Source organism: Vulpes vulpes, chromosome 2 (genome assembly GCF_048418805.1).
Source record: "Vulpes vulpes isolate BD-2025 chromosome 2, VulVul3, whole genome shotgun sequence".
Classification (NCBI taxonomy): Eukaryota; Metazoa; Chordata; class Mammalia; order Carnivora; family Canidae; genus Vulpes; species Vulpes vulpes.
In genome coordinates this window covers 8,262,924-8,290,521 of record NC_132781.1, presented here as the reverse complement: position 1 = coordinate 8,290,521, position 27,598 = coordinate 8,262,924, and the positions used below count along the sequence as shown (strand labels likewise).

The 27,598-nt window shown below is 53.5% G+C and overlaps 1 long non-coding RNA gene across 6 annotated transcripts in view; it reads right to left on the bottom strand.

Moving 5' to 3' along the window:
* Nucleotides 1-2,134: 2,134 nt before the first annotated feature.
* The window catches only part of LOC112920754 (uncharacterized), a 178,248-nt gene continuing 152,784 nt past the window's right edge, over nucleotides 2,135-27,598 (bottom strand). The window contains exons 3-6 of one of the 6 annotated variants that reach the window (XR_011999539.1): nucleotides 21,234-25,256; nucleotides 12,853-13,091; nucleotides 12,621-12,689; nucleotides 2,135-4,276 (exon numbers count right to left, since the gene is read on the bottom strand). This is a non-coding gene — a long non-coding RNA (uncharacterized lncRNA). The remainder of the gene's footprint in view (nucleotides 4,277-12,620; nucleotides 12,690-12,852; nucleotides 13,092-21,233; nucleotides 25,257-27,598) is intronic. The other 5 variants (XR_003235126.2, XR_011999540.1, XR_011999541.1 and 2 more) reach the window with 5 other exon arrangements.

Here is a 27,598-nt window from a genome sequence, read left to right as displayed (position 1 = left end):
AGAGTGAATCACTTGGAAAGAGACCTGAAACCGTATCCTACAGGAAATCACAGGCCAAGAGCCAGAAAGAAACCAGGTCAAGCTTCATGGAATCAGGCCACCAGGAAGGAAGGCAAAGAGCCCACTGTTTACGGAGTGTCTTCTCCATGCCGGGCACACTCAACGCTGGTGAAACCTCACCGTTCCCGGGAGGTCAGGCTGTGCCCCATTTCACGGGCGGGCCAAGGCAATAAGTGATTTGGTGGCGGTTACAGGAGCAGCAGGTGGCCCAGCTAGGATGCAAATCTAGGTGTTCCTAACTCCAAAGTCAGAACTCCATCCATCATCCCCAAGACCACCTCCGGTCACTGCCACCCGCCCCCTCCGGGGGGGGGGCACAGCAGCAGACGTGGTGGAAAGTCTCAGAAGCCACCCTGCACCCTGATTCTAAGAGGCCGCGGAGCGTCAGGGCCAGGAGCGCGCAGGGGGCGGTCGAACCCTGGCTCTGCACTTAGAAGCTGTGTGGCTTTGGGCCAATGTCTTAACTTCTCTGTGGCGTAGCGTCCTCTTAAACGAAAAACAGAGCTGTGGGCGGTCTATCCCCGGAGCCTGACTGTGGGGAAGAAATGAGGGATTTGGGGTAAAACGTTTAGGCCGGTGCTTGAACCCTGTAAGCGCTCCGTACTATGGTCAATGTCTACACCAACCTGCGTCTCAAAGACCCAGCTCCCATCACCAGACCTGCCTTTACCAAATCCCCCCTCTAAACCCTGAATGAGTCGCAGGTTTCCCTGGGCAGGTTGCTGATGGCTCGGGGCGGTCCCTCGGTGGGGGCTGAGACCAGCCGGAGGAGGCTGGGTAACTAAAAATAAACACTCATCATCAGCAGACCACACACTTCACCTCCCGCACCCCCTCCCTCCCTCCCTCTCTGGGCGGATGGGAGGAGAGAATGCAAATTTCCCCATCCACGTTGAGTCAAGGCAAATGTATTTCTTCATCAAGGCAGACGAGGCCACAGGAATTCGAAGGCAAGTGCCACAAACTACCACCCGAATGTCGGTCACCTCGTCTCAGGGACAGCCTCACCTGACGGCTCTGGAGCTGGGAAGGAGCCAGGGGCTGGGAGGGTTTGGGACCATCATGGGCTGGCAACCTGGAGCGGGGGTGGGGAGGGGGTACATGAGCACACGGAGGGGTCCCACGTGCCAAGACACACACACTCCTGCCCAGCTGCTCCTAAATTCTGGGGGAGCCACAACCCAACTTGACCTCCCCCCTCCCCAGGACACTGGACACAGAGCCACATGGCCTGGGGACTCCAGAAGGAACAGAGTGGGGTAGCGACCCCCATGAAGGCCCTAGAGATGGGGCCTTCCAGGACTGAGTCCAGACCATCTACTGGGATGGGAAGCCCACTTTATTTTGAAAAACAATGGCCCCTTCCCCTCCCTCCTTGCTCACTGGTGTGTGCCCCAGTGTGTTTCTGCAGGTCGCCGGCTCCTCCACTTTAGTAGCCCTACAGTGTCCCTTTAGGGCTGTCCCTCCAAGGACCCTCAGTCTCTGAGCTGCAAGGGCCTCTGCTTGAAGCTGTTGCTTCTGCCCCTCTTAGGCGCCCCTAACACAGTGGCCCCAAGTCCCCTGCCCCATGGGGACCAGGGAGCACCAGCAGCTCGGCCGCTTGCCCTGGAGCTCACCAGAATTCATCTACTCCCGGTGCTCAAGGCTCACCTCCTTCACGGAGTTTCCAGCCTTCACTGCTCCCCACAGCACAGCATATAATACCCCACTTTATATGGAAAACGCTAAAATAGGATCACACCTTTTAAAGGATATTTCCACCTCACAGACTTCACCTTTCTCCCACCCTCCGCAACCACCGCCCCGGCCCCCTCCACACACACTCACACACACGTGCACACACACATACACACATGCACGCATGCACACACACCCGTTTCGCTACCAGACTTCCCTAAGCCCGTTTAATTGAAAAGGCATGATTTAGGCTAATTGACAGCAGATGGGTTCTGCTGCAAAATGCAGAGAAGCATTTGTTGAACATGATTTACAGCAACGAGGCAAAACTTTCTCCTTTTTATATCGTTCTTCGAGCTCCACGGCCAACACAGCTCAGCAGAAATGAGAGGAGAAAAAAAAGTAATTAGTGTTTAATTTTTTAACAATTTTTAACTCCCTTTTTAATTGCTTTACATAAACCTGTCCTAGAATTTTACAGCCTTCAAATCTCTGTCTAAGTCTGGTCCTTGTTTCTGGTTTTAATTACAGGGAGGCTTGTCTGGCACATTAAATTAGAAGAAAAACACACACACACAATTTCAGAAATATTTTGCTCTTGGACTCCCAACTGAACATCTAATATTTCAGCGTGCGAATGGGAAGGCTCTGGTGGAAGCCGAAGTGGGCCAAGTGCTCCTGCCGCATTATTGCCTCAACCCCACAACTGTCCCTTAGGTTATTAGCAGTGAAAGAGCGTCACAAGCAGAGTCCGAGGGCCCACGGTGACCGGTGGCCGGTGGCTGGGACGCCTCAGCACGGCTTTGGAAATAACCCGCTTCCCAGAAGAGCGGGCGAGCGGCAGGGCCCTGCAGGCTTTGATCAGACTTCAGGTCTGGCTTCCAAGCCAGGCCATCAGACCTTCCGCCCGCTTCTCTGCGGTCCCTTCTCAGCGAGACTGGAGGGGAGCGTGGCCTGGAGCGGGGTGTCCTCGGTGCAGGGGAGGGGGGCCGCCAGGGCCCGGGCGGCGGTCGCAGGCTGCACACTGGCCAGGTGGCTGCATCCGGTTGTGGCCTTTGCAGAGACAGCTGAAGCGAGGTCGTACCTGCGCTGAGCATTAGAACTTCTGGGCACTCCCAAGGGGTAACCACCGGCCTCCGTGCGGCTATTTACATCGAAACGGATGCACATGCGCGATCCACTGGACGGTTGCCTTCTTCCGTGGGGCTGGCCATGCGCGACTGCTCAACGGGCTCATGCGGGTGAACGCCAGGTCAATATAGTGTAAATACGGGGCATCTCCATCTCCATCTGTTGGACAGGGTGGCTCCAGATGCTTCCTATTGCAACTGGGGTCTGGGGCGAGGCAGCCTGGGCGTGCCCCCTCCTACCCCACCTCCCACCCCCCGGGGAGGTGGTGAGAAATGCAAGGCCTTGGGGACATGGTGAGAAATGCAGGATCCTGGGCCTCCCCGATACTTGGAAACGCCTTCCTAACAAGCCTCCCCCCTCCCTGGGGTGATTTGAGTTCATCCCAGCGGCAGCAGCAGCAGCAGCGTGGCTGGGGCCTGGAGCAGAGTAATGGCCCGTGGATCCCCTGCAAGGTGTGCGCAGGGGTGGGGGAGAGCATGCAGGGGGGGATGAGGGGCGGCGGGCCATAAAATGTCCTCGGGACACAACCCCGCAGGGCCGAGGCTCCCCGACCCGCGGCCTGTGTTCATTAGCACCGAGGCCGCAGCCCCCCTTGGCAGACCCTGCCCAGCCTGCCCTGGGCTCCTCCAGGACCCCCGCTGGGCGGCGGAGGGCTGCCTGGCGCCGCTGGGCGGGCAGCTCTAGGGATGGAGCCAGGCCAACGCGGCTCCCCACACACGGTCATTACCTCCCGAAAACCCAGGAGTTATTACAATTAAAACACGTTGCAGGGGGGAGCGGGGGCTGGAGGAGGTCCCTTTAGGAAGGAACACTGGGATTAAAAGAAATTAGAGCAGTTGTCATGACGACGCTGCCAGGCCGGGCCTACCCTGTGATTATTTCAATGGGAACGGGATGGGGGCAGATGGGCTGGGACAGGGGGTGCCGGGGAACTGTACCCAGCTGCAGGGCAAAAGCTATGCTTTTTCCCCCAGAAGGGGGATGCAGCAGCCCCGGGAAATTTTCCCCAGGCCTACTCCTGCTGGCATTCGAATTCTCTAGAACTATTGCTTATCCCGGGGACCTCTGTTCTCCAGGAGGTTCACACCCCAGGCCTCTTCCATCCCAATCTGTTCAAACTAGGAAACTCCCACGGGGTCCCCTGCTCTTACTGGCGTGTAGGTGGGCCAGCCTGGCCCGGTCTCCAGTCAGCTCCCCTCTGGCTGAGCCCCCGAGAGCCAGCCGTCCTTCCCCTGGACGGGAGGTACAGGTGTGCAAGGCGGAGTCGTAGAAACCAGGAGTGGACGTGTTCTGGAAGCAGGCCCATGATAATGAGCGAGGTGGAAAGCTGCCTGGGACACCTCCAGGCACCAGCAGAGGATTAGGGTCCCTCCAGAATGGGGATCCTCTTTTGGCAGAGCTACAGGGACTGAAAAGAAAAAACAGTAATTAGCTCTCCATCCCTCTGCTCTGCCTCCCCACCGCCCCCACTCCTCACGCCCCTCCTGGAGCTGGCCAACAGGCAAGGAGAACCTGTTTTGGAAGCCCCTCGGGGAGCAGAAGGGGAAGGGCTGGGAGGGGACTGGGGGTGGAGGAGGAGAGGGAGGCAGAGGCTCTCAGCAAATTCTCCCTTCTCCAATCCCGCCTCCTCTGCTGCCACCTTAGTGGGCTCAGGGGCTGGACAAGAGGGCGTCCATGAGGGCAGCCTTCCATCTAGAGGGTTAACTGGACCCCAGACAAGTCCTTGATCCTCCTCACACCCCCAGGCTGGAGATCCTTGACCCTCTCGATCCTCCTCCTCCTCCTCTTCCTGGCTTTGCTCTCCCTTTTGAAAGCTCATCATTTCCAAATTTCCAACCCCCAGAGCCACTGCCCTACATCCTGGATCTTCAACAGTTTCCCTGTTTATAGTTGCAAGGCCTGAGTTGTCCCTATAAAAAAAAAACATATTCATTGTAGAATTAGGCCTAAGTGTAAGCCTGGCCCCAGCCCCTGATTTTGCATGTGGCCTTGGGCAAAGGTCAGCTCCACGCGTCTGTCTCAGGTTCCTCCTCCGTACAAACCCATCTAACGTACAGCATCATCTCAGGATGTAAGACTGCCAGTTTTATTTAGCTATTTATTAAAGATTTTATTTATTTACTTGACAGAGAGAGAGAGAGAGCAAGCATAAGCAGGGAGAGCGGCAGGCAGAGGGAGAGGGAGAAGCAGACTCTCTGCGGAGCAGGGAGCCCAACGTGGGGCTCTATCTCAGCACCCTGACCTGAGCTGAAGGCAGATGCTTAACCCACTGAGTCACCCAGGTGCCCCGGACTTCCAGTTTTAAAATAGGGACATTCCCCAGCTAATTGGGACAAGTTAGTCACCCTTCCTGGCCCAGCCTGTGCTTCTTGGGGGTCCAGTTATTACTGTATATAGGGGGCTTCACTCCTCTGTAAAATTCTTTATACATCATAGATGTACACAAAAGGTGTGCGTGTATATATATGCACATATATACACACATGTGTGTACATATGAAGTTTCCAAAGAGGTAAATTGGGAGGTAATTATTCACATTTCAGCAAGAATCCTCACTTGTGGGGGGGGGGGGGGGCGGCCCAGGTGACTCCGTGCTTTAGCACCGCCTTCAGCCCAGGGCCTGATCCTGGAGACCCGGGATTGAGTCCCACGTCAGGCTCCTGGCATGGAGCCTGCTTCTCCCTCTGCCTGTGTCTGCCTCTCTCTATCTGTGTCTCTCATGAATAAATAAATACAATTTTTTAAAAAAATGAATCCTCACTTGGCAAAATGACCAAAAGTGACGTTCTGCTCTACAAGGTTAGGGTTAGTTAGGGACTGGGACTCTGTGTGGAAGGCACATTCAGATAGTCTGAGTTGACAGATGGGAAAGCACCAGGAAATCCGCGTGGTTCTGCGATCCTCTCATTTCCGGGGAAACCCCCGAACTTCTAGAAGATTCTTGCACCAGCTTTGCTGAGCTCTTTCTAGCGGGAAACGGAAGCAGAGTACAGCCCCACTGGCCCCACTGCGCATCCCCAGGAGACCCCAGAGCCAGTTGTCTATGGATGTGCTGTGGGGGCTGGTTTGCAAAGGCTCCCAGTGGGCTCCAGCCCGATGGGATGGGATGGGATGGGCATTCCGAGTTGCCCTTCTATGTATTTTCCTGCCCTCCCTCGGCTCAGAGTTCCCGGACCTGCTCAGGCTCAGGCTTCTCCAGCTCTGAAACGACTTCAGGTGGCGAGTTCCCACACAATCGAAAACACTCACGTATCATAACATCCTGCCCGGGATTTTTTTTTTTTTAATTTACTTTTTATTTTTATTTTATTTTTTTAACCATTTAGCATGTAGACCAACAGGTGAAAAGGGACAGAAGGGAAGGAAGGGAGATGACAATGGGGTCATGATCCCCTCTCCCTGCCAGCTCAGAAACCCAGAGATGTGGCTGAGTGACACAGGTACTGTGGCCCAGGGAGGGGTTTTGGGAGGCAATGTCTCTGCCCCCCCTGCACCTGCTGCTTTCAGGGACAACCTGAGCCACCTGGCATCGGCCACATCAGTATAATAAACTTCACTGGCTCCCAGTCTAAATCGTGAAGAGAAAGGGCCCAGCTGGAAACACATCCTGTCTCCTTCAAGGTGAGGTGACAGTGGGGCCAGGCACAGCAAGGGGGGAGGATATTGGAAGGTGTTGAAAAGGAGCCCTCTCTTTTCCTCCCTGTTGGAGGGATCAAAGTCCTCACTTAATGAAAAGGAGGCAGGTCACCTCTGTGCCCCCAAGGAAGTGCAGGCTCCTCCTCCCAGGAGCCCCAGGCTCCCAGCCCCCCAGCCCCCCAGCCCTGCAGGGGCAGAGGCTGACATCCCAGGGAGCAAATGGTGACCACTGAGCCTGTCGGCCTTACTTGGAGACACAGGGATACAGCCCCGCTGCAAGGAGCTGGCTGGTGATGCCTGGTCTTATTACTTCTTTGTGGGTTGTTTGGTGAGAAACGGTGCCTCACTATCTTCAAGACTAGGGCACAGTCCTGCTAGGAAGAGAAAGCTGAGCAAAACGGTCCTGACATGCCCACCTGCCCCCAACCCCAATCTCCACCCCTGCCTGTTTCCGCTACTTACTACATTTATTATACTACTTTAAAGTCAGTCTTTGTCTCTGTCTCTCTCTCTCTTTCTCTCTCCAGCCCCCCTTGCCTTTGACCTCTTACAAGACAAAACTGGGCTGTCTGCAGCATCTTCGTATCCCATGCACACAGGAAGCACTAAATAAATGTTTACCGAAATGAATTCTTTACTACCATGTGTGCCCAAGGGGCACAGGATCTATATGGCACCCAAGCCAAATCCCCAGGAATCCAGGCAGGTTATCCTGGCCTCTCCTGACCTCTCCCCTCTCCTTTTCCACAAATTTCCCTCCAAAGGAGGCTGAGGACTGGCCCATTGCAGTGCCTCACACCATTTAACAATAATAAAAAGAAAAAAAAAATGCAAACAAGCCCTAGAGGAAAAAAGTAGCAAAGAGAAAAAAAAGAAAAAACCCTGAGAGAAGAGGAACATAATGTGCATGTGTACACACATAATACAAGTTAGCATATCCCAAAGCCCCCTGGACAGAAACCAAACAGGAAATCTAGAATCATTACCAAATGCACTTCCCCTGTTTGCCCTGCCCTCGGCCCCTGGGGGTGGGCCAAGGGTACTGGGGGGGGGGGCTCCCTCACCGGGCTAGAAGCCGCAGGAGGGTGGGGCTTTGATGGACTGATTGGCATTTCCTCCTCTACCTCCTCCCTCCTGACCTCTGGGTAGGGCTTCCCGGTGGACGGTGGACGGTTGATGGGATGGGACGGAAGCCTCTTGCTGCTGCCACCTCCCAGGAGCAGCGGGGCTCAGAGCTTTTCCACGTAGGCCCCCCACAGTGTGGGAGTGGAAGGTGGCCAGCAGCTGGCCTCCCTCACCCCAGGTCCGCAGAGAGCTGTGTGATGGCCCCGGCTTGGGGATCAAGACCTCCTGCTCTTAAGAAAACAGATCAGAAATTTTGGCATCAAAATATGTTGAGAGGAAGCAAGGAACCCTTGGAGCGAAACGCAGGCCACGGGACCGAAGTGGAAAGTCTGAGCAGAAACCCGAGCTGCAGTGATCATGAGTTCAGGTTCACCCTCCATGGGCTACTCTTGCTCGAAAGCACGGCCAAGGATTGCACCCTGGCTCCGGTTGGCTAACTCACCCATCCATCAAGAGTCGGCCAACTTCTACTGTAAAAAGGCCAGATAGGAAATATTTTTGGCTCTGGGGCTATGGGGTGGGGTGGGGGTGGAGGGGTCTCTGTTGTAAATGCTTAACTCTGTCACTGTAGCATGAAAACTGACACAATACGTAAATGAACGGGCATGGCTGCGTTCCGGTAAAACCATTTATAGGGGCGCCCAACTGGCTCTGTCGGTGGAGCGTGCGACTCTTGATCTCAGGGCAGGGAGTTCAAGCCCCATGTTGGGTGTAGAGATTGCTTTAAAATCGGATCTTAGAGAGAGAGAGAGAGAGATTTTATTTATAAAAACAGGCAACTGGCCAGATTTGCACCACAGGCTATAGTTTTCCAACACGTTGACTTATTGGCTGGGTCACCTTGGGCCAGCCACTCAACTCAAATCAAGCGCAATGTCCCCACATTTAATGAGTAATAATGCCTGCCTCACCGTGGTACATGGATGATGGAAGCTAACCATGTAAAGCATCTGACACTCAATAAATGCCAGCCACTAACAGTTCTCATCGTGAGGGGAATTAAGAAGAATCCCAGGGCGGGGGTGACCTGGAGTCTTCCATTGCTGTGGGATGAGCCTCTGTGCACCTGGTGATGAGGGTCCTCAGTGTCTTAGGGTGCAAAAAATCCATTTGCTAAAATTGAATATTCATGGATTCATCTCATGACATTAAGTCAGCGGTTGCACCTTAGAATCATCTGAGGAGCTTTTAGATCTCTTAAACCAGAATCTCTGGGGGTGAAACCCTCATGCATTGATTTTGAGGCTCCCCGGATGATTCCTCTGTGAAGTCCACGTGGAGGATGGGAAGCAGCATAGAGAGTCCTCTCACTTCTTTCTTCCACCCAAGGTGGGGTCCGTGCACCGGCAACATCAGCCTCACCTGGGAGCTTGTGAGAAATGCAGACTCTCGGGTCCCACCCCAGACCTGCTGGATCGGACTCTGCTTCGACAGGATCTCGAGGGGATTCCTGTGCACACACAATTGGAGGAAGAGCAATCTATCCCACAGATGCCTGACCAGACTTGGCTCTTCATCAGAATCCCCTGCAATGCTTAAAAAAATCCCTAGATCTCATCACCATCTCACTGAAGCAAAAAATCGCCGTGGGTGGCCCAGGGACTGGTACTTTGTTCCAATATTTTATTTGAAAATGTTCAAATGTATAGAAATGTTGGGCCCACGCACCCACCACTTAGATTGTCAAGATTTTGCTCTGTTTCGCTTCATCACGTACCTATGCACGGATCTATCCATCAACCCATCTCGCTTTTTAAATGCACGTCAGAGTAAGTTGCAGACATCCGGACCCTTCATCCCTAAACACCTGAGTACTCACATCATTAATTTTTAACAAGGTCTCCGATTGGTGCAGCTATTCATCTAGTGAGAGTCTTTTTTTTTTTTTTTTTTTTTTTTTTATCCAGAGGAAACAGTCCTTAGGATTTGGTAAAGAGCCGTCCTCTCCGTCCAACTCTTAAACAAGTGATGCCAGGGGCTCTCTGGAGCTGTCACTCTCAGGATTAGGAGAGGATTTCTGGCGTTTGACCTCATTCCACATTGCTCCAGGTACCTCGTCTTTCCCCTGGTAGGACATGGAGATGGTGGCCACTCACTACTGTCTTCCTGCCTCTCCTATATTTAACAGTCACATTAACTGGACAACGCCACGGCCCCAAAACCTCCCCTGGTGTGCTCCCTCCTGGCAAGCCCTCCAGTTCTTCAGCATCCCACCGTGAGGACTAACGGTGAGCCTGACATTACAAACTTCCAATTCTGTCGTCGAGAACTTTGGAACAGTAGGCCACATGCTAGGTTGCCATTGCTCCTTGCTGCTGGATTTCAGAATACTGGGGACCAGAGAGCTGCGACGTCACCTCCCCTTGGGATTTTCCTTCATCTTGTCTTTGATTTTGTTTTGTTTTTGACAGTGACCTGGCGAATGTAAATAATTGCCTGACCACTTCCAAATACTCTTCAACAATCTACGGAAGGAAAGGGTCTCCCAGAGTCTGAACACACAGTCCCCCCACCCTGGCAAATTGCTCTTAGAGATAACTGGGTCACGTAGAAGGTCACGCTTCATTCAGCATTTCCACCTACAAACTTGAAAGGGCCAATGGGTTCTCTCACCCCCTGCCCCTTGCCCACTTCTTTTTCCAGACCACCCATTCTCTGTTTGTATTGGTCCTCCAACCTTGAAACCCGACACCCTCCTCTGTAGGAACCACCCATGCTTAAACAAATAAATACCCCAAAGTGGCCCTCTCCCTGGTGGTGGTATTCAAATAAATGTCCCAGGAAGGAGGGTGGGGGAAGGAGGAAGGGTACTCTGGGCCTTCTCTGCCCGGTGCCTGCCTCGAAGCTTCCTTGGGTCAGTGTTTCTTTGCAAATATCTGTACAAGACTAGCAATGAGACCCACCAGAATGGAGAGGGTCTCCGTGGGCTAAGAGGTTCTGTAAGTCACCTCCGGGAAGGTTCTGGCTCCTGGAGCTCAAGAAAGGGGAGAGAGGGGCATTGGGCAGTGCTCGGTCAAAGAGGGACCACTCCGAAGCCTGTATGGAGTTATCTCTGAGCTCCTCATTACTGGGCCATAAGCCTGGAAATCCCTCCAACTGGGGATGGAGTGTTAGGTGCCAAGAGTCGATGGGTGGGCGAGTGGGGAGGAACAGGGACCGGTTCTCTATGACCCAGAAACACTTAAATAATAGCCCAGAGACCAGCCTGCAGTGAGGAGGGGAGGCGTGCAGGGAGACAGGATGGACCCTGCAAAGTAAAAACCTCCTTGCCTCTGACTCAAGGCACAAAAACCACCGCGAGTCTTTGGTTTCACGGAATGTGGACAGCTAGTTTGAATAAAGTCTCAGCTTTGTCACGGGTCGGTTGGTCAACGGAGTCACTAATGAAAAGAAGTTTCAAGCGTATCTGGGAAATAAGTCACAGGGGAGGCAACTGTCGCTTTAAGGGAAACTCTGAGAGTTGCAGAACCTTCCCCCCACTGCTCCAGCCCCTGACCCCCAGGAAGGGAGGGGGAGGAGCCACTATCCTCAGGAGTTGGCCAAGGACACTTATGGATGGCCCAGGAAAGTGTGGACAAGACCGTGCTGGGAAGCTGGCTGCACACCACTGGTGGGTAAGGGAGAGGGCAGGGAGAAGGAGCCTACGTTTCAAAAATAAACACAAACCCCAAAATCAACACTGTTAATGGAAGTGACTAATCAAGGGTGTGCTGAACTTGGTGGTTCTTGATAAGATACAGGTGGAAATGCACTCGGAAAAAATAACAGAGTTTTTTTTCCCCCTTTGGTAAATAAAGCGATGCGGAGAGGTGGGGTGGGGGTGCAAGGGACTGGGGTTGGCGCACGGTTCAACCCTGCAGCACAGATTTAAAACACAGATTCTCAAGTCCAAAGCTACTGACATTTGGGGCTGGATAATACTTTGTAGGGCGTGGGGCTGTCCTGTTCATTGAGAGATCTTTAGTAGCCTCTGCCAGCTTCTACCCACTAAATGCCAATAGCACCCTCCCCTCGGGCGATGACAACCAAAAGTGTCTCTGGACATTGCACATGGCCCCAGGGCTGGGGATCGAGGGCAACGTCATCCCTGGTCAAGGACCACTGGTTAAAATCAGGAGCACGGCTGAGTTTGAAAGTCACATATGAGCTCGCTGTAGGGCCTCAGAGGGCCAGACAGCAGGCCAGCTGGAAAGGAACGTAGCATCCCATGCATTTGAATGTGCTGGTGGTTAATGGCTGTGCCCTACCAGGACCTCAGCTGGAAGCCACCCATTGGCACCCAGGCCAACAACATGACCGGGATCTTGTCGGTTAGGAAGCCCTAAGAATGAAGTCTGTTGACAAGCAGGTACGGAGCCACACTGCTCCCAAAGCTCTGGAAAGAGAGTTGTCACTGGTCTCAAAGTTGCCTTGACTGGGAAGGTCAGTGACTATGACCCACTTCAAGGAAGAATTCTCCAGATAAGGGACATCTGGATGCCACCAAGAGTCCAGGGGGTCGAGCGACCTGTCTCACTGGGCTCCAAAGCGAGCCATGTGTAGGACCCATGAGAGTCACTACTGAGACACCAAGTTTCTCTTGCAAGGCAAAGGCCAGGGAGAAGGCAAGGGATTGGGGGATGGTTTTCATTATTATTATTATTTTTAAAGATTTTATTTATTCACGAGAGACACAGAGAGAGAGGCAGAGACTCAGGCAGAGGGAGAAGCAGCCTCCCTGTGGGGAGCCCCATGTGGGACACGATCCCAGGACCCCAGGATCACGCCCTGAGCCCAAGGCAGATGCTCAACTGCTGAGCCACCAGGGCGTCCCGGGGAATGGTTTTTAAAGACACCGTTTTCAGAGAACCCCTTGGCCACCCACCACTTTTGGTCTACAGAGTCTCCAATGACCTAATCTGTAGTCAATGCACCTGTCCCTTTCTTGGGGGATGGGGGGGTGGGAGGAGGAGGTTAGCTAAGGCCCATAAGCAAAACGTCAACCACCTCACCTGCCATCTTGGCTGGCGAGCTCCTCCACGTTGCTCTGGGATCACCTTGAACCCAGGCAGCCCATGTTTCTAGAAGGGAATCACATCACACGTCATTCTGCACCCGGGCAGCCTGGCCTGCTGTGTCATGAGTCCCACTCCGCAACACACACTACAGAAGGGGACGTCTACTGCAGTGGGGTTTTCTGTTGCATGTACGCATGGAATTAAAAACAGTGCTTGCCTGTCTCACCTGTGCAAGTAGAAAGAGTTTCGGATGCTTCTGCTTGGCCTCCGAGCTCCGCCTGGACTCGGGGTGCTGGCTGGAGGAGAGGGTGATGGGCCGAGACGGAGGAAGGGGAGAAGCCCACGGGGCCAGTCCACAGGAGCTAAGTCCTGGCCTTTCTCTCTGCCTCCCCCTCACCCCCTATTCTGGAAGCACCGCAGAATCATCTTCCCCACTGGCCTGCTGCTGCTTCCCTCCTCAGCAATCTGCTTTCCACAAAAAAAAAAAAAAAAAAAAAAAAAAAAGTTCTAAATAGAGCGGAACTGAGAACAGGGCCGCAGCCCGGATGAAGTCTTCCCCTCCCCGGAGAGCCCGGCGTCCCCCCACAGAGGGCTGGTCTGCCCCCCAGCGCCTCTTATTCAAAGCAATCTTGACCCAGGAGCGGCCAAGCCTGACGGCAGGCGCGAAGCACCACAAATGGATTTTGCCTCTGCAGCACTTTGCTGGGCTGGACCCCTCCTCCCTCCCAGGCATCTCGGATGCTTTCTCCGGCCTCCTCTCCCTGCATTTACCTTGGGAGGCACCTGGGGGACTCTCTTCCAGGCAGGGGTTCAGAGGGGTTCCCATCAAAGCTCACCGGTAGCTTGCGGAGTGAGGTTGGGGGGCTCCACTGACCCACCTGAACCTGGGCGTTACCCCAAACCGAGGGCTGAGAATGATGACAACAGTCTCTCTCCTACCACCTTAGATTGTGGAATGCCAATTTGTGTTAAGAGTCAACTGTTGCTCTCAAGGGGGCCTGGCACCAGACTGGGGGTGGATCCCGAGACATTTCCTCCTCCATTCTGGAAAAGTCTACCCAAAGCTCCTGCCGACCCAGCACGGTAGCAGGGGCACATTTGTGGATCTGGGCATAGCACACGGTTCCATGCATGTCACCCTTTCACACGCACACCCCAGCATCATTCCAATGTCAACCAGGTTTTATTAATGAGGTTCTCACACTCTCTGGAAGAAGAATCACACCGTTCAGCCCCTCAGAAGACACGGCTGTGAGGAAGGCCTGCATACTCCAAAGGGGAGTGTCCAGCCTCCCCCTACATCATGCCACCAACTCATAACCCAGGTACCAAGCCTGGGTCTGGGGACCCTGGGCCAGCTCTAGGATGTCTTTGGAAGAAGGGTGTGGTGGTGGTGGCAGTCAAGAAGAACAGAGGAGGCTGGGTGGGGGGGGCATGGGGAAGCTGTGGGGGTGTAGCAGACCCCACCTTCCACCCCATACCCCTTCCTGGTGCCTCCACTGAGTTGGATCTTAAGGAATTTGAAGTCGAATCAATGCCATGACTTGTCTGTGAGTCACGCCACTCCGTTCTTTGCGGCCTCTCTGAACTCGGCACCTCCAAGAACGTCAATTCATCCAACCAGGCGGAGGCAAGGAATGTAGAAAGTGAACTTGAACAGGAACTGGGGATTACCAACACGCATCGCTGACAGCGTGGGGTGTATCTCCTCCGCTCCAGCACAGGACGAGGACGGCGGAGGGCGGAGGGGAATGAGGAGAACAGAGGGATGGTTTGAAATAGGCAGACAGGGGTCTTTAATAATGCAGCACGGCTACAAACAGGAGTCATCGTTGTTCAAAACTGTTTGTGTGGCGAGAAATTTTTTGGTTTTGGTTTTTGCTCCAATCTTGTGTAGTTCAGAGCTAGGGGGAAAAAGAGGAAGAAAGGAAGAAAGGAAGGAAGGAAGGAAGAAAGGGGAAGGGAAGGGAAGGGAAGGGAAGGGAAGGGAAAAGGAAGGGAAGGGAAGGGAAAAGGAAGGGAAGGGAAGGGAAAAGGAAGGGAAGGGAAGGGAAGGGAAGGGAAGGGAGGGGAAGAGGAAGGGAAGGGAAGGGAGGGGAAGAGGAAGGGAAGGAAAGGAAGGAAGGAAGGAAGGAAGAAGAAAACAAGAAAGAAAGGGAAGGGAGGGGAGGGGAGGGAGGGGAAAAGAAGGGAAGGAAGGAAGGAAGGAAGAAAGGAAGAAAGGAAGGAAGGAAGGAAGAAAGGGGAAGGGAAGGGAAGGGAAGGGAAGGGAAGGGAAGGGAAGGGAAAAGGAAGGGAAGGGAAGGGAAGGGAAAAGGAAGGGAAGGGAAGGGAAGGGAAGGGAAGGGAAGGGAAGGGAAGGGAGGGGAAGAGGAAGGGAAGGGAAGGGAGGGGAAGAGGAAGGGAAGGAAAGGAAGGAAGGAAGGAAGAAGAAAACAAGAAAGAAAGGGAAGGGAGGGGAGGGTAGGGAGGGGAAAAGAAGGGAAGGAAGGAAGGAAGGAAGGAAGGAAGGAAGGAAGGAAGGAAGGAAGGAAGGAAAGGAAAGGAAAGGAATGGGAAGGGAGGGGAAGGGAGGGGAAGAGAGGGAAGGGAAGGAGAAAGGAAGAGAGGGAAGGAAGGGAAGGAAGGAAGGAAGGAAGGAAGGAAGGAAGGAAGGAAGGAGAAGGGAAGGGGAAGGGAAGGGAGGGGAGGGAAGGGAAGGGGAAAGGAGGGAAAGGAAGGGAAAGAAGGAAGGAAAGAAAGAAAAGAAAGAAAGAGAAGGAAAGAAGGAAGGAAGGAAGGAAGGAAGGAAGGAAGGAAGGAAGGAAGAAAAAGAAGGAAAGAGGAAGGAAGGAAGGAAAGAAAAGAAAAGAAAGAGAAGGAAGGAAGGAAGGAAGGAAGGAAGGAAGGAAGGAAGGAAGGAAAAAGAAAACAAGAAAGAAAGAGAAGGAAGGAAGGAAGGAAGGAAGGAAGGAAGGAAGGAAGGAAGGAAGAAAGGAAGAAAGGAGAAGGGAAGGGGAAGGGAAGGGAGGGGAGGGAAGGGAAGGGGAAAGGAGGGAAAGGAAGGGAAGGAAGGAAGGAAAGAAAAGAAAGAAGGAAGGAAGGAAGGAAGGAAAAAGAAAACAAGAAAGAAAGAAAGAGAAAGAAAGAAAAAAGCTATTCTTCTCTATTTCCTTTGTCACAAATCTGGTTCAGGGATCCCTGAGTGGCGCAGCGGTTTGGCGCCTGCCTTTGGCCCAGGGCGCGATCCTGGAGACCCGGGATCGAATCCCACGTCGGGCTCCCGGTGCATGGAGCCTGCTTCTCCCTCTGCCTGTGTCTCTGCCTCTCTCTCTCTCTGTGTGACTATCATAAATAAATAAAAATTAAAAAAAACAAAAAAACAAAAAAACAAACAAATCTGGTTCAGTCCAAGAAAAAAAAAAATAATCGAAATGCTGCAACAAGGTATTTTATTCCCCCTCCGGATGAACCGTTTTACAGTAAGCTACCTGCTGGGGTCAGGAAACCTGAGATCAGTGGCTTTCTGCTCACACAAAAACTCACGAGGGGGATTCGTGCAGAAGAGCTTCTGCGGCGCGACGGTCACCCACACCCAGCCGCTGTGCAGCTGTTCAGCCTGCGTGTGGACCCCTCCCTCTCCTCTGCTTCACCCCCTCGCCTCCTTCCTCCGCGCTTAGCCAATGCCACCGGCTCTCCTGGAGGAGCGCAGCGTCCAGCCGGCGCCCACCGCCGAGGTGAGGTCGCGGGGTGAGGCTGTGCTGGGAGGGAAGAGGAGCACCCGGCGGGCCGAGGGGAGAGCTGCTCCCAGGGCCCCGATAGGGAGCTTATTTTCTTTACTATTAGGTGTGTGATGCTCAAGAGGCAGAGGCAGGGTCAAAATAAAAATAAATAGTCAACGGAAATAGGCGGCCCCTCCCTGGGAATGGTAATTGCACAGGATGAAAGTTTATCCAAACACATGAGAAAAATGGTTCGTGTTGGAGGACCGGGGGCGAGAGGAGTGATCCTTACTGGAAAGGAAATTTGTTTACAACATTTTATTTGCTCCTTAGTTTTTAATGCTGTTCTGGCCCCATGTCCTGTAAACAGACCGGCTTTTCCATTCTCTAGCGGTGCCAGGGGAGCCAAGGACGGAACAGGCCGAGCTGCTGCCAGAATTCCGGGCCGCCGAGGTCTCCCAGTTGCAGGAACCCACGCCCAGTCGGGGGTCCGAGAGAGGAGCTTGGGAAGAGAGGTCCGCAGGGAAGAAGGGTGTGATTTGAAGTCGAGGTGTGGAAACCCGTCCAGCTGGTGAGAGGGGCTCTTTTCTCCGCTCCTCATGTGGGAGGCAACAGGGGGGACCTCAGGTGCCCAACGTGTGTGTCTAATGGAGTATTCAGTAGAGGCCCCGGGGTCAGTGGAGGCCACGGGCAGAGCATGGAGAGAACGTGGCCTTTGGGAGACACAGCGTGACTGGTATTCGACTCGGTTGAAGGGACTGTGGTGTTGAGCGTGCCCAGGAAGGAGAACCACTGTTCCTAGATTCGGGGTCCAGACGTCATCCACATCAACACTCCTGGCCCGCAGCCCAGCATTACCCCCAGGACCAAACCAAACAGGCCAAACAAAGAGCGTGCTCACGGCCAGAGAGAATCAGCGACGCCCTGCCACATCAGGAAAACACAGACTCGGTGGTGGGGTTATAGGAAGTTTCTCTTCCCATCCAGGCACAGAGATCGTCTGGGCCAAGAGTCATGGCAGGCGGGCACTTGGCTCCACGTCTGGAGTACAGAGCCCACGCTGCCTGAACGCTGAGTTCCTGGCGCTGTTCGAAGTGCCGTGCCTGTGATAACTCACGTATGCCTTGCTGCCACCTCATGGAGCAGTTTAAAGATAAGGAAACTGAGTCCCAGGAAGGCTACGCTACTCCCTGGAGGTCTCACGGCTAGAGTGGGCGGGATGGTTCGGGCCCAGCTGGTCTGAGCCAGAGGCGGTTCCATCTAGCCTCTCTTTAAGGTGGCTGGGTCCTAAAGTAGGCACCAGAGTCCCTGAATTTCTGCACAAAAAAGAGCCTTCTGCCCCCACCACTGCCTCCTCATATACCACCGAGGTGTAAATGGGAAAAACTTGGAGATCTGGGCTGTTTTGTTACAGCAGCCAACTGGGACCGATACGGCTTGCATTTTCCATCCCTCCCGAGAAAGCGCAACAGGGTGCGGAGGGCAGGGTCCTTATGGGGTGTGCTCCACAGCGAGTCACTGACCCCCTCAGCTTTGCATCCCCACCTGTAACAAGGAGGTCTCAATACCTCTCGCAAAGTGAGATTCAAATGAGAAAGTTTGAATTGTAAAGCACTCTAGAACACGGGACGTACGTATTGCTTCCTGACTTGCCTGATTTTTCTCAGCCAAACGTCCTATCATCTCTCAAACGTCTGAAACGGATGCCAGGTGACCGCAGCCTACGGATGGCACCCCCTTTGTCCAAAACCCTAATTCTACTGGTTTGTACTAAGTGAGAAGATGAGGGGGCGGACTTTGAGTTCTTCTCTTCCTAAAGAAGGTGGACCTCCCACATAAATCTCTGCCGCTCCCTTTTCCTTCCTTTGCTCTTCCCCTTGGGAGAGGTAGTTAATCAGAGAGCTAATGGGAACAGGCCCTTCTCTCCCTGAGCCTGCTTGCTTTTGAGGGACACCTCTTCTGTCTTTGCCTTCTGTCCCCAGGTGGTCAGTCCTTGAACCCAGGCCCATCCCCTGTAGCAGGGGATCTGCCCATCATCACCCAACGTCTCTGCCCGGGACTTACTGGGGAAGTTTGCATTATCCACCCAGATTCTCCAGGAATCCTCACAGAGTTCATCTGGCAAATGTGATTAAGTCTGTAAGTAAGATCCCGAAGGCAGGGAGCATCTCACATGTGAGTACTTTTCGTTCTGCATTTCTATCAGACACCGTGAAGTTCTTCAGAAATTTTGACCTAAGCTTTTGAGTTTCAATTATTCCTCATTCCTATCTTAAAAATGAACCTAGCTCTCAAATAATCAGCGAAAACCAGACACGCTCTATTTGAAGAAAAGTTTCTGCAGAGAAATCAACCCATCACGCAACAAGCACATCTTCACTGTTCAGAAAACACGTCACTGATGAATAGTGGGCAAACAAGAAACCGGCAAAACTGGTGGGACACCCAGCCACAGGTCATTAGTAGGAAAAAGTCAACCCAACATCCTTCTTGCACATCTACCACGTTCAAACGGCCGTGCCACAACTGAAGAGCTCTGAAGTCGAGGCCCCGTAATGACCTTGGTTTTGATCCCTCACGCCTAAGACTGGGTCCAAGTGATTGATCCATGGGATTCTGTTTTCTGGGGATTAAATGTCAAATCACGGTGCCCGCCATGTGATCGTGAACATTAGAGGGCATCTCAGGGATAAATTTCAATGCATAAGGGGTGACCCAGTTCCCAGGGGAGGGAGGGTTGGGGAGAAGGGGGGTAGTTAAAACAAGTTCAGCGTCAGCACAGTAAATAACATATGAAAAAGTACTGTGGTCCGGGAAGGAGGGGTCAGCATTTTTTTGAGTACCTATCCAGTGCCAGATGCTTTAAAAGAACATGTGCCTGGTCGAGAGGGAAGAAGGAATTCAGGAAGGCATCCCAGAGAAGGGAGACTTGGAGCTGCGCCTTGAAGGACTAGTGGGACTTCAGTAGCCTGGGTACCCAACAGTGACCTTTTTTAAAAATAGACTCATCCAGGAAGAATTGCCAGAGGATTAAAAATCCTGCTGAGTTCAATCAAAAATCACCACTGGAATGTGAAAGGAACTTTCTTAATTAAGCAATTCCAGAACATTCCCAACTCTTGGCTACCGGAGTAGTGGTGGTGTAACCATTATATCCTGAACTGGCCCTTGAGATGCCAGGGTGGCCAGCCAGGGAACTTAGGGGCTGACATGGAGCAGGGTGCTCTGGTGGGTTGCACCCCAGAGTGGTGGGTGTTAGCAAGCAGCACCCATGAGGCCTGCGGACCCGAGAACCTCAATGCCTGAGTAGACTGGCTTTGCACTGAGGATGTTTGAGGCCAAGGGTAAAGAACGTTCCATGTGGTTTAGCCTCATTGCAGCTCATCCTTGGAAACTGGATAGACGGAGGGCCTGTCCAGCCCCTTCCGGGCTGGACATTTCACTCCCTGGATGGTGACAAGCCCTGGTCTGACCCCAATTAGCACTCACGGCGCTACCTTCAGCAGCTCACCTTTCAATGCCTCTGGCTGAAATCACCGGTCACTGCTCAGCAAGAAGAATCACACAGGAAGGAAAGGTTACGACATACAGAAATAGGGGATGTGCCTCTTTTTTCTGATGCCCATACTTACGCTCAGGACCAGGGATGGGTGGGGACCCACAAGGACCACCTGGTAGGCTCAGGACCCTCCGCACCAGCAGCTGTTTGGTTCCTAGGCCAGCGAGAGCCTAGAACACAGCCAGCTTCGTGAACAGGACAACGTGACAACGTGTCTTCCAACCACCTCTTTAAAACCCAGCCCTGAGTTACGATCGCAGTGGGGGAAGGCAGGCAAAGGAGCGAAGAAAGGGAAGGAGACGGAAAACAATTAAAAAAAAAAAAAAAAAACCTTTGACAGAACTTGATAACCCGAGGTACACAGTGATCGGGGCCGGACGGCCTACAAAAGCCAAAAGGCAGGTCCCAGGACGGGTCAACTTAAGACTTAATATTTGTCTTTCACTAAGCAAACTAATAAATCCCCTCCAGTTGTGGCCACGCAGAGCTCCCAGTTTTTATTTATTGGTCAAAACTAGAAGCAGGGTTTTTTTTTTTTTTTTCCCTCCCCCTCCTTGTCACCCCGGGCAAATAGCAGTCCCCCTTCCCCGTGCCTGTCATCAATCTATATGTCTATTTGCCTTCTCCCTCAACAAACTCAAGTTCACTGCAACTGACAACGAGTGCAAACAGCTTTGAAGTATTCTTTGGTAATGGACTTCCCGGGACGGCCCTGTTTTTGGCTTGTGCAGCCGAAGGCAAAAGGAGAGGAGCCACTCGTCCGAGAACAGGCGGGCATCACCGCTGGGTCGGGCAAGGCTAAGAACTTGACACCTGGGGAGGACCTTGGAGGATCACCCACAGCCCCCCACTTCCCCTTCCCTCTCTGTCGCTTTGTAGATGAGAAAACTGAAACCCACAGAAAAGGACCTTGGGGCTCTAGCTAAGGTAGGACTAGAGTACAGATTTGCAGACTCGCCGCAGTTCAGGGCTCTCGTCAATCTGGGCACGGAAGGTCTCGCCCTGAAGCAGAGGTAGGGGGAGCCAGCCCTGCTTCCCACCAGCCTGGCATGAGAGTCTGGTTCAAGGTCAGTGGTCACTCCCAAGGTCACCCCTATGCCCTTTAAACCATACTCCCCCGAGCAGAGGGCTGTACCTCACCACTGGAATCTCCCATCTCTCCATCAACACCAGGGTTTGAAGAGGATAAAAAGGTCCCTGCAGGCCAAGTTGCGATGCCATGGGAAAATCTCACAGGGAAGCCTGAACAAAATCTTGGGGCAGGGCGCTAATTTGAGGTTATGTTCATAATGAATTGCAACAAGATGAGTATGTTCAGCACGTGGATGAGATGCCTTTCCACCGTACCTTGGGCAACATCTGATTTACGCGTCCCTCACGGGGCAAAAAACAAATCTTCAAGTCGTGGACTCGGTTAAATAGGGCAGCATCGCAATGTCAGAGACAGAAGAGGCTTCTGGGATCATGTGGCCCGACGCCTCCGTATTACAGGGAAAGAACGAAGATGATGGGATTTTGGAGACAAAACCTCAGGTGTCCTTGTCTCTCCACTCTATGTTTTTTTTTTTTTTAATCTTTATTTTTTTTTAATTTTTATTTATTTATGATAGGAACACAGTGAGAGAGAGAGAGAGAGGCAGAGACACAGGCAGAGGGAGAAGCAGGCTCCATGCACTGGGAGCCCGACGTGGGATTCGATCCCGGGTCTCCAGGATCACGCCCTGGGCCAAAGGCAGATGCCAAACCGCTGCGCCACCCAGGGATCCCAACTCTATGCTTTTTATCGGCAGAAGACACGCTGGATGCAGAAGTAAGAGACATACATGTTGGGGCGGAGGCAAAGCGCATCTGGCCCAAAATCTCATTAAGAAGTTGACATCTGTGGTCTCTTGGCAGCCAAGGAACTGCTCTTCACAATCCTACTGCTTCCCCTACAGGGCCGAGTATCGCTCACCCCTCTCTCACCGTCTGTCTTCTCTGGCTCTGCCAAAAAACCTGCCTCCCCCGGCCTAGGCGACCCGTCCCCTCATCGGATGTCGGAAAGGGGATTCCTGCCTCAGTCAGAGGTAAATCTAGATAAAGGTGATGCTATTAGACCACTTTGAACGCTCGGATTCTGTGATTCTATGTGGATGAGATGATAAGAGAGAGAGGGAAAGAGGAGATCGTTGCCTTTGGCACAACAGTGAGACTTCGTCTGGAACCAAAGCCTGTACCTGGCTCCCCAGTGAAGGGAACATCTGAAACGAGTTCATTTTTTTTTTTTTTTTTAAAAAAAAAGGAAAGCGGCACCCAAGGAGCTGGGCTGGTTTCTAGATGTGCACAGGCTCATCTCCACCGTAGCAGGTCACCGTGTGGCCGCAGCATGCAGGAGGAGTGGGATGAGCTGAAGGCTCCAGTTCCAGCGCCTTCGGCACTGGAAGGCAGACGCTCATGCCCGTCTTTCAACAGGAAAGATGGAGACCTGATCCCCTGACAAGAAGCAACAACTTCAGGACGGCATGTAATCCTGGAAGCCTGGCTTCCACTCACCTGAAAAGAACCTGTAATTTGCCTTCAGATCGTTCTTACTTGTCGGAGAACACCAGGAATTGGGCAGGTACAACCTGCCCGTCCCGTCCTCCGCCGCCCACGACCACCACCACGTTCCGCTCCTTTATCCCAGGTAAAGTCAGTGTCTGGAAAGGTAAGAGTGAGCTGGGAGGTCCCATTCAACACGATCGGAGCCGAACTCGTAGGTTATCTAGGAGACTTTGGAGGGAAAGTACACACTTAGGCCCAATTTACAGGCCCTTGATATTTCAAAGAATCCTAGAGTTCAAAGGAACTTCAGGAAATCCTCCAGCCAGCTCCGTTGCTCTGTAGACAGCACCATCCCGCTGATTTCTAGCTCCTGCTCTCCCTCTCTGGCAAAGATGCAGAACTTTCTTCTTGGCTTATTCTACGTGGTACACACGTGCCTCTCACATACACACATGCACACGCAGCCTAGGCCGTTCCTGGTTCCCAGTGGCTGTTAGTTTTTGCTTCCTCGTGAATTAGTTTGTTCTTAATAAGAAAAATTGGCTTCACCTTTTTTAAGTAGGACTGTATCGGAGAGGAGTCCCTGATACCCGGTATGGCTCCCGTCTCCACTCCCCACGGCACTTCTTCTGAAGGCAGTAGTCTCAGCTGGTTTGTGATACCCAGGTTTTTATTCGATATCACGCAACCCTACTACCCGGGAAACACCTGAGGTGGTCAAGACCGGCCACAACCCACTGCCATCCATCCGCGGCCTGCCCAGAGGTCCATGATGTGGTCAGACGCGGGGATTCCGAATGGCAGCTGGCCAGGCTAATTAGGAGCAGCAGGGAGCTACAGCAGGTAAGGTGGCGGTAGAGGTAATGTCATCAAGCCACCCAGTAGGGTGGCCGATTGTTCTGGTTTGCCCAGGACTGTCCCAGGTTTATCACTGAACGTCATGTGTCCTGGGACACCTCTCAGCCCTGGGCAGATAGGGGCAGCTGCCACCGTCAGCTCATCATCACAGTACAATTCTAGGATCAGGAGCAGTGGGTCCGGTTGCTGAGCAGAAGATCAAAATGACCATGGCGTCAGATTCTTGCCGTTCCTGGAAACTACCTAGCCGAATGGATGTTTTGGATGATGCTGGGCTTCTAGAAAGGCCTTGCCTGGCAGCTGCTGGGCAGGCTGTTTCCTGTCTACCTTACTTCCAGAGCAACTTGGAATACGTTCACGTTAGTGGAGGTGCTACAAGTGGGTCTCTGTTCCTTGAAACCTGAAGGAATCTACCCAGCATGACGAGTCTGTGTGCATGTCAAGGAAGGAAGGCAAAGGCCCAGAAACAAGCCTCACATTTCAACAGCACGACACATCCCCAAGAGGTTCTCCTCACTCATTTTGTGGGGAATCTGAGAGGCCAGAAGGGCCCCAGTAGCAGACACTGAAGTCACAGAAAAACATCACCTACAACAAGGAGAAGATATATATGTGTGTGTGCATGGCTTTAATTCTTTCTACAAAAGCAAACACCATCCATTTGTTTTAGAAGCAGAACCGTACGGACGTCTTTGGCTCTGCAATTTGGAGCAAGGTCGAAACTACAAGTGTTTTCAGCCAACGTGCGCGGCGGCGTCAGAGTGGAAGAACCAACAGGACTCGTGTTTCCAGGGGCCCGATCTGCTGTCAGGAGCGTCATCAGCAACCGAGGCCAAGAGTCTTCAACGTGGCTACACCAACTCTGGCAGTCACGTAGTCCGCACCTTCCAGGGGGGACCCCCACTGCCACCTGAGAGACGGGGGTCCTCATAGCTGGCTGTGCCTCCGTGTCAGCAGAAGACAGTTGGGAAACGAATATAATACTCTGTCAATTATACATCAGAAAGACGTTGTTGTTTTTCCAAAACAGAAGACAGCTGGGATGACCACGCAGCATTCGGGTTTTGCTCTTATGGGTGATCCTAGCAAAAGAGAGCCTGACACGGAGGGCCCCAGCTCCCCTACAGGAGCCCCCTCCTATGTCCCTGACCCCTGAGATCCCGAGGAACTTCTGCACCGCCCTGCGTCGCTCTGGGACCTGAGGGGCCAGACAGATCCCCAGTACGCGAGGGGACGTTCTCTTCCAATGCTGCTCACACAGCAACACAAACGCTGGCCTCTTTAGAAGGAACAGGAACAAAAATTAAAATCCCATTTGACCTAAGTGTGGTTAACAATTCACTCTGTATCCGGCTGGAAGATAATGGAGCAAACAAGAATTGAGGAGGCCAAAGGCACAGCAGATGGGGGAGCTGGGGGGCAAGAGAGGGTGTGGTAGAAAGAAAGCCCTTTGGTTCCTGGGCTTTGGGGGTGGGGGTGTCTTAAGGGCAGGCAGCAGCTGAGGAAGTGTTGGCCACAAGGAAGGACGGGGTCTGTGACGATGCTGTGGGTCGCGTCCAGCTCAGGCAGGTCCATACGTAGACTGTTCCTCGGTGCAAGGGTCTCTGCTTCCTCCTCCAGTGTCTTCTCAAATCCAGACGTTTCTTCCTTCTCCAAAATAAGAATTCTTTTTTTTTTTTTTCCCAAAATAAGAATTCTTAATCAGATCCAGAGCTGTCGCCTCTTAAGAGATGGTCCCATCTTAGCTGGGTCCTTTGCAAGGTCCCGATGGCATACGTCACCCTCCCGCCCCCCAGCTTCCTGGTGGCAAGTGGGGGCGAGGAAGGGCAGCCCTGGGCCCCTCCTCCTTTTCTGGTCTGCAGACCAAAACAGAGCATCGGAGTTAGATTCTGCTTCTGCTCCTTCAACGGTGAGCTTGACTCTCCTGTCTTCAGTCCATGACGTTCTAGCCGGGGAGCAGAACCCACGGTGCAAAAAGCACTGTTTGACCTAAGACAAAAAAAAAAACAAAAACAAAAACAAAGGAAGGCCTATTTATATCACTCAAGAAACTCCCCCTCCCCAACCCCCACGCTGAATTATCACCAGGAACCCCCACCGCACAGATCTCACTGCTATACCCATAGCTGATTTAAACAAACAAACAAAAAAACCCCAAAACGCTGAATATAGCCGGCCTGATGGAAGGGGAAGCCTCTGCGTTTCAGTGTGTCGCTACACGGTCCGTGAGATTCAGTGCAGGGAGCAGGGGGGTGTTAGGTCACCCACCTTCTAGACTGGAGAAACTGAGGCACAGAGGGAGGGTGCCGGGGTTCTCAGGACGGCAAGGGCCTGCTCCCTATCCTAATGTTCACGTTAGCTGGGGGCTACTGTGTGTCCCCACAAGTCCCCTAACGACTAGTTAGATTACCCAGCACGGATGGGGTCTCCTGGAGGAAATGAGAAGACGCGGCTTAACACACGTGCTTTCCTAACGCTGACGGCAAATAAACCAAGGTGGACTTAGCTCCACATACTCTCTCCACCCCCCACCACCGCTGAGGACCCCATTTCTGAGCGGCAAACATGGTGAGCACCACCAAATGCCCCGTCGTGAATTCGACGAGGCCCAGCGAGGCCAGCAAGGGGCCTGCTCGCAGGCTCGGATGCCCCAGGCCTCAGGATGGGGGCGATCACCATCAGCCCCTAATGAGTAACGTGGACAACTGCAAATCCACGGATCCCCAAGGACCAGCCCCGGCGAGATGCTGTGGACACGGACCTAAAGCAGACAGCCGAGCCCCATCCTCGCAGGCCGTAGGAGGCAGGGCACACGGACCAAGCCTGGGCCAGGAGCGGGTCGGTATCTGAGGGGCCTGCTCTGGAGACTCTAGGCCAACCCCTGCCCGCCCCTCTGCAGACCCACGAGGGTGCAGGGGTGCTCTCCTTCCTGCAGGCTTTGGCTACATCCCCCAGCAGGGATGTGTGCGGCTGCCGTGACACCCAGAGACGAGGCACCCGCTGTCGCAGGCGGGAGGAGGTCGCAGCCAGGGTGGGGGAGACATCGCTCCAGGGACAGCTGCCAGAGGGGGGCCTGCGTGGGAGAGCCACCGACCCACAAAAAGCCAGCCAGCATGCCCAGACAGGGGGGCTCTGGAGCCCCGAGAGGCTCTCTGATTGGTGGCCAAGAGGAAACCATGAGTCTCACCCAGGTGTCGCCTGGGCTCTCCAGACACTCTCTCCTTTGGACCCGCACACACCCTGTGCAGCCCTGAAGTTCTGCTAACTTTCCTCTGGTTGCCTTTCCCTCCGGGGCAGCAGCCGCACAGACAGAGGGCCAGCAGGAGCCTTTCCCCAGGGAGACGCACGCAGCTAGCAAATTAATTGGCAGCGGCGGGTGAATCACACAGGGACTTCCTTCTTGTCGCCCGGGCAACCACATGCCCTTGGCAGCGGGACATTAAACACAGAGGGGAATGTTGGGAGGCATTCGCAAAATAAAATAAAAATAAAAAAGCAAAACATGCTACACCCCAGACTCATCTCGGTCCTGGCAGGCAGACCCAGCCAAGGCAGGTGGGGTGGGGAGTGGGGCGGAGGTCTGGGGCGGGGGGGAGGTTCAGACCGGGGTGGGTGGATGGCTGGGGAGGGAGACAGGGAATCACTGCAGGGGAGGAAAATGAGGTGAGGACAGAAGCAGCCCGACAGAGCCGAACACTCCCACCCTCCCTCCTGCAGTAAACTCAGCTAGGTGTAGCATTATGTATTTGGCCCAGGACCTGCCCCCATGAGCCCAGAGAGAGGCGAGGGGGCTCACAGATTCACAGGTGCCTAGAGATCTGCAAAGTTACCCAGAAACATGCAGCTCGTCACCAGACGGATGACCGGATCTGCTGTTTATGCTTGTCCGGTGTGCATCATGCCCAGGTGAAGTCACTTTGTCACCTCCAGGGCAGGCTCCCCTCCCCCCAGTCTCTGGTCCACTTGGATGTTTTTCGGGCCCGTTGTCATGGCCACTGGGGCTGATTAGAGAAACCTCCGACCACACTGCCTTGCCCTTCAGAACCTGTCTCTGGCCTCGCTGCAAGCTCCCGGGGCCCAAGTGAGGTGTGTGTATGCAGAGCCTGTGCGTGTCGGGAACAAGGAAGGGAAACGCGGGAGCTGGAGAGCCCCTGTGGCTGGCTGAACGTGAGCCCCCAGGGACACCCACACCCTGACCCCGTCCGAGGGCAACCTGTGACCCCTCTGGGGGCAGAAGGGATCCCATGTGCAGAGATGCTCCTGGAGACCCAGGTGGGCCCCAAGGGTCACCACGAGGGTCCCTCCAAGAGGGAGGCCAGGATTGGGGCGGG